Source organism: Amphiura filiformis, chromosome 12 (assembly GCF_039555335.1).
Source record: "Amphiura filiformis chromosome 12, Afil_fr2py, whole genome shotgun sequence".
Lineage (NCBI taxonomy): Eukaryota > Metazoa > Echinodermata > Ophiuroidea > Amphilepidida > Amphiuridae > Amphiura > Amphiura filiformis.
Genome location: NC_092639.1, coordinates 58,170,611 through 58,176,974, shown reverse-complemented (window position 1 = coordinate 58,176,974; position 6,364 = coordinate 58,170,611).

The following is a 6,364-nucleotide window of genomic DNA, read 5'->3' as shown; positions in this document are numbered from 1 at the left end:
GAACACGCAATATAATAAAACATAAGCTTTCAAATGTTTTTGATAATACATAGCGTACTGCATATTGCCCCACTTTCGAACAGTCTTAAAACTGTAAGTGCAAATTGTTGCATGAAAAAATTATGAACTGCTCTTCATGTTATTACGACTTTACTAAATGGGACCAAGTTTTAAAAAGAATGAAAAGCCACACAAGAAAGATATTTTAACGTGTTTTTTTTGGTAGATATCATTTTAAGGAAATGGGGCTAGGTGAATTTATGTATGACGTAGAGAGTGCACACCAGTAAATACAAGTCTCCTACACCCTGGGAGGAAAAAATCAGCGTTTCAAATGAAGAAACGTGCAATATGACTAAATTAAGGCTTAAAACCCAACTATTAGGCCCTGATTCATATTTAATCCTCATTTAGGTCTGGGAAATAGATTGTCTGTGAAAAATGAGCAGGATCTGACTTTTTATGACAATTTGGCTAAACTTTCAAAATGTGTTACATTTCAGAAACACCAAGCTATTCGTGAGGTGGCGTACGCTATATGGGCTATAGGGTGATCTGGAAAAAAATGCTGGACTCCGTATATAATTTCTACAATAGATGACTTCATCTGACCTTCGACTTGCAGAAAGGGTAAGTTTTGAAGAACTGAGTCCCTCTGGAGTCAAGAAAATGACGTTTTCCTGGACCCTGTTTGTGCAGAAAGTCAATGGGAGCTATTTACTGGTGTGCACCCTAGAGTGGTGTGCTATTCATATGCGTCTTTTAACATCGCGTCTTTTAACATTGCGTTTCTCATTTTTGTTTTCCGCGTTCGCAGACGTTTTCTCACTTCGTCAGTGTATAATTTTATATTAAAAATCATAACATTATGCATCCGAAGCACACATACACGCTTTCTTGCTCGTGAAATGCTCATAAGTAGTTTTACGTAGGTTGTATTGTGTAGGTATTATTCGGTATTTGTTTTTCATGTTTCTTGCTCGTGAAATGCTTGTAAGTATGTTTACTATGTATGTAGGTTGTATTGTGTAGGTATTTTTCGTTATTTGTTTGTCATGTTTCTTGCTCGTGAAATGCTCGTTAGTAGGTTTACTGATGTATGTAGATTGTATTGTGTAGGTATTGTTCGTTATTTGTAGTCCCATGTAGGTTGTATTGTGTAGGTATTGTTCGTTACTTGTTTTTCATGTTTCTTGCTCGTGAAAGGCTCGTAAGTAGGTTTACTATGTATGTAGGTTGTATTGTGTAGGTATTGTTCGTTATTTGTATGTAGGTTGTATTGTGTAGATATTGTTCGTTATTTGTTTTTCATGTTTAATCGCTAAGGGATGTAGGTGTAAAGCGCTATACAAGAGTCGTATTATTATTATTATTATTATTATTATTATTATTATTATTATTATTATTATTATTATTATTATTATTATTATTATTATTATTATTATTATTATTATTATCATCATCATTATTATTATTGTTATAGTTATTATTATTATTATTATTATTATTATTATTATTATTATTATTATTATTATTATTATTATTATTATTATTATTATTATTGTTATTATTATTATTGTGTCAAAATGTGTCAAAAAATTCTGCTTCTAACGCATTTTACAGTTTTGTAAAATCCGTTTTTGAATAATGACCATTATTTAAGGGGGATTAGTTACTTTTTTGAGATGTCTATGACGCCGGGTACTGCCGATCAAATGAGGGAGAGTTGTAGAGGCGCTGGGTAAAATCGCAACAAGTACACTACTTAATACCAAGGTGTGAAAGTTTTATTACTTGACTCCCGTATACTGGTATAAGTAAAACCCTACTCTAAAGCCTCTCAATATCAAAACATATCTGCATATCATATAATTTAACAGAAATGTTTTCAAAGGTATCCGGGAAATATGAAAGTTTTGAACCATTGCTACTAGTCCAAAAGGTAAAGCATGGATTCACGCTACGAGCCAATTGAAAACGATCTCCAATTACTATTTTTAATTTCAAAGATGATCTGAGAAACATTCAAATGCTCAGAAGTAAAAAGTATAGATTTTAGGACTCTCCAATTAAAACTTAGTGGTAAATGGCGGTACTCACGTCAAACTTTTGTTCCTCTCTTCTCTATCTCGGCATACTGTTGTGCTTCGAAATAATCGATGAAATCTTGTATTTCAAGCTCTGTGCTTTCTTCTACTGGTGCAGCAAATACTGCCGCCATGACTAAGGAGAAAACTATGAGGCACACTGCAAGCTTCATGATGCTAGCCTTTATAGTGGATGTGCTGTTGACATATCCTTCTGGTTTTCTTCAACAGGAGCAATGTATGGTCTTATGACTACTCCCCATTCAAGAAAAGGTCTGCCGAATGAAACTTATCTCTATCCAAATCATTTATTTAGTACTAACTAGAAATAAAAGAAAAATATTTTACTAATTTCTTGGAAAAAAAAGAGCCAAATACATGCATTTTTGACATGTTTTCTGACAATCGAGTCACAAAAATCAAAAACTTGGAACAAGTCTAAGCACTCAAAAAATCTAGAGTATTTGACAAAATTTTGCTCAAACTTCACTTTTGTTTTTACTACAATTAAATGATTGGTTATAAAAATGAAACATGTCTTTTCCCAGAATTAGAATGCATAAACTGAAATTAGTCTTAGTACAAGTCTTTGGGCTTGATTGTCATACCATATGAAAAACACCCCAAGAACGCATGTTTTCGGCCCTTTTTTCCAAAAATTGGCCAAATATTAAAATTGTACTTTTATTGCCGGTTAGGATTAACTAAATGATTAGGATTTAGCTATGTTTCATTTGACAAAACATGATAATGTTTTTCTTAATCCCAAAAAATTAGTGCTGTATTTTTCTGGAATAGGGAGTAATTCCCATCTACAAAGCGTAAAGGTAGGTCGCAGCGCCGCTCTTGATAGTATCTAGTGCCTTCTTTACTTATTTGTCAGGCTAGTAATTTGCATTAGGTTTCACTGCCTGAACAGAATTGATCATGTCTTACCTCCTTTTTCAACCAAATCGATGGTAATAACTGTTCGAGTGAGATACCAACGTACCAATAGTTCACCACGAATGGCCTCAGGCAAAACTCATTGACCAAGCTGTGTCATATACTGCATCATGCTATAATGACAGCCTGATGATCTGGTCATTTCATTGACAGATTCTAACCTCAGGAGAGAAATCAAGTTGTGACCAATTCTTTTCAAGCAGTGAAACCTAATGGAAACAAGTTCTTGTTATCTCATTGCTGAAGCCTCTGGATTTCTACAGGGAAATTTCAGCTCCCATCCCGATTCTTGTCGTTTTCTGATAAGGTCTTCAACATATTTACACCTTTCGCTTGTGCCATATTCTCTTCTGCAAGTATCGTCAGATCAAGCTTATCTTCTCACTGGGTGAGTAGATGCTAGTGTCTGGTCTCCGTGACTTGGTCACTATTTTTAGCGGGAATAATTATGATCGGGTATTTGTCTTCGTCCCATACCACTTTCCAATCCTCAGAGTTCTGGAGTCTGTCTTGAGTCTTGTAACCCAGCCAGGCTACATGTTCCAAGCTTCTGTCTTGAACGCTAGTGCGGGTTTGTTTGTCATCAAGGTTAAGGAATCTGGAATGAGTGTTTTGAGCGTTTGGGCAGTATTTTGTGTGGGACATGAGAGCACATCAGACATAATAATTTTCATTTTTTGAAATTCACGACATAATACACATTTTATGACAAATTATTAAATTTGATATTTTTCATATTTTTGATATATAACAGTCCTCGAAGTAAATTTGATAAATCTAATGATACATTCTTAAAGTGTATGTAGCTGGAAGGAAAAGCCGACGATCAATTGAAAATTGTGATCTTTCATATTGGAGATTTTTTCCCAAAAAGAACTAATTTTTTTTGGTGTTTTGGGAAAAAAAATCCAAATCTGCAATACGAAAGGTCAAACTTTTCAATCGATCGTCGGCTTTTCATCCCACCTACATACACTTTAAGTATAAATCATCAGATTTATAAAGTTAACTTCGAGTACTGTTAAATATCAAAAATATCAATTTTTAATCATTTGCCATAAAATGTGTATTACATTGCGGATTTCAAAAAATCAGAATTATTTGATATCAGAAGGACATTCTTCGTATGTTCAGAATGCAATTCGATATGTCTGATGTGCTCTAATGTCCTACAATAATACTGTCCAAACGTTCATACCCCATCCCTTTAAAGACAACGAGGAAGATCACAAATGATAGAGGGTGGCCTGGGAACAGACCAGTCAGTTGCCCACATAATTATGTCCTCGCACAAACATGAATAGTTGTGGAGCAAACTGGACCCATATGCATTGGATAAGTCTAGCCAGACCACAACAATTTCTCTTGCATTTGGCATCAAAAAGAGTTTTCATATAAGAGCTTGAGTATGTTCCACACATCCTGCGATTCCAGGTAAAAATCCTTTCTCAATAGCTTGGTCTGTGAATCCATTCTGCACCATAAAACTGAGCATATCGATTAGCAACCACTTGGAAAAACATTTTGCCACAGACATTAGTTTACGTAATGTTTCTAAAAAAATCTGGTTTAGATTGGTCTTCCTTTTCTGGTATAAGGACAGTGTCTCCTACTCTCTACGACAGAGGTACCTTTTCTTCCTCTGGATTCTCTGCAGGATAATCTGGATTATTGCTAGACCTACTCTGCATTTCTTGCATACGGAATAGCATTCATACTTGGAGCAGATATGTTCCTCTCCTGAAATATGACGTCCTCCAACTCTGTCAAGGATGGTTGGCGGTTCTTCTACTAAAAATTGGTGCCTTTGGGCCTTTGCTTTTGGGATGGTTTATTACAGTATTGGCGTTTGATGTCACGATAGGTGTTACGAAAGTATGTATCCTCAACTTCCTTTCTAAATTCTGGTGCACCTTGTTCACCTTCGGTGTCCAATAGTTTTTAGCATACTGGTGGGGGTTATCATCCTGTGTAGATATTAGGTATGAAATCCAAAAGCAATTCTAGTCTGGTGCTGAAATGGCAGCCATCTTCCAGACCGACCATGGCAATGTTCGCAGTGGATCATATGACTACTGATACCAAAGATGACAGACCAAAATGACCACCATAAGTTAAATATGAAGATGGTTATAAATAAAACCACGAATTGACGCCTTATTGGCAGCCATCTTGGATTTAACATAATGCAATCCCTGCCTGACCTTCTAAATAGTTTAAATGAATTCCTTGCCCCCCCCAAACCTATGACTAGACACCAAACTTACCATGCTAGGTTGAATTTGAAGGAAGTTATACCCAATAATATAAAATTTCTTGAATTTCTCAAAACCCTCAAGGGTGAGCAATTTTCAACCGGCAGATTCTGAAAGAGAATAACCTCAGCAATATAAATCAACCCCCCAAACATTTTGAGAACATTTTTGTGTTTGCTGGGAACGTTGGTTACTACAACAAAGTATGTCTGGTGTCCGGATTAATTTATTTGACCACTGTCAACATTCACAGATGAATGAGGGTATACAGGGTGTCCCATAAATAATTACCGAGTGAATAAAATTGAACGTAAGTCGAGAAATAGACACCAGAATCAAAAGATTATAAATGTAGCGCATAGCCTATTTTACTGTGCATCAAATATGAAAATTTTATTTGATTCGCTTGAGTGGTTGCAAAGAAATTAACAATTACATAATGCGGTCATCAATGCAGTTCATTCCAAGTTTGTTCAAAAGGCGTTTTTCTCATACTCGCTCACTGCTTCCTAAAGTTTGTGTATTTCATTAAAATTAGTCCACATTATCTATTTCATAATCCGACGGTGTTATGTTATTCATGCTTTCACTGAAGATGAATAACATTTTGTCCGAGAAAACTTTGATTCCTCCAATTGGTAGCTTTCCAAGTGTAAGTCTATAGGCTGTGCAAATATGTTATATTTTAACTTTCCAAAGAACACTTGAGCCAAGAATGACCATGAACAAGTGCTCACAGCTTTACGTGTGGTTTTTGATACCATTCAACATTAATATTGAAGTTTTAAAAGATTTAAACGTTGCATTACAATTTTTTGAAATATTCCAAAAACATTAATGTGTGTGAGAATATTTTTAAGCCAGATGGAATTATTTATGCAATAATTCTTTATGCAACATTTATATCAACATTAACGAAAAAGTACCGAGCATCATCTTACATGCAAGCTTTCATTTTCAATATCGTGCAAGTTTTCAAATTTGAACAAACCCTAAGTGAATGTTTTGCCAGAAACAGATTATTTAAAAAGAACGATAAGGATTTCATGGTACAAAATATGAAGCCCATTGAGAGTA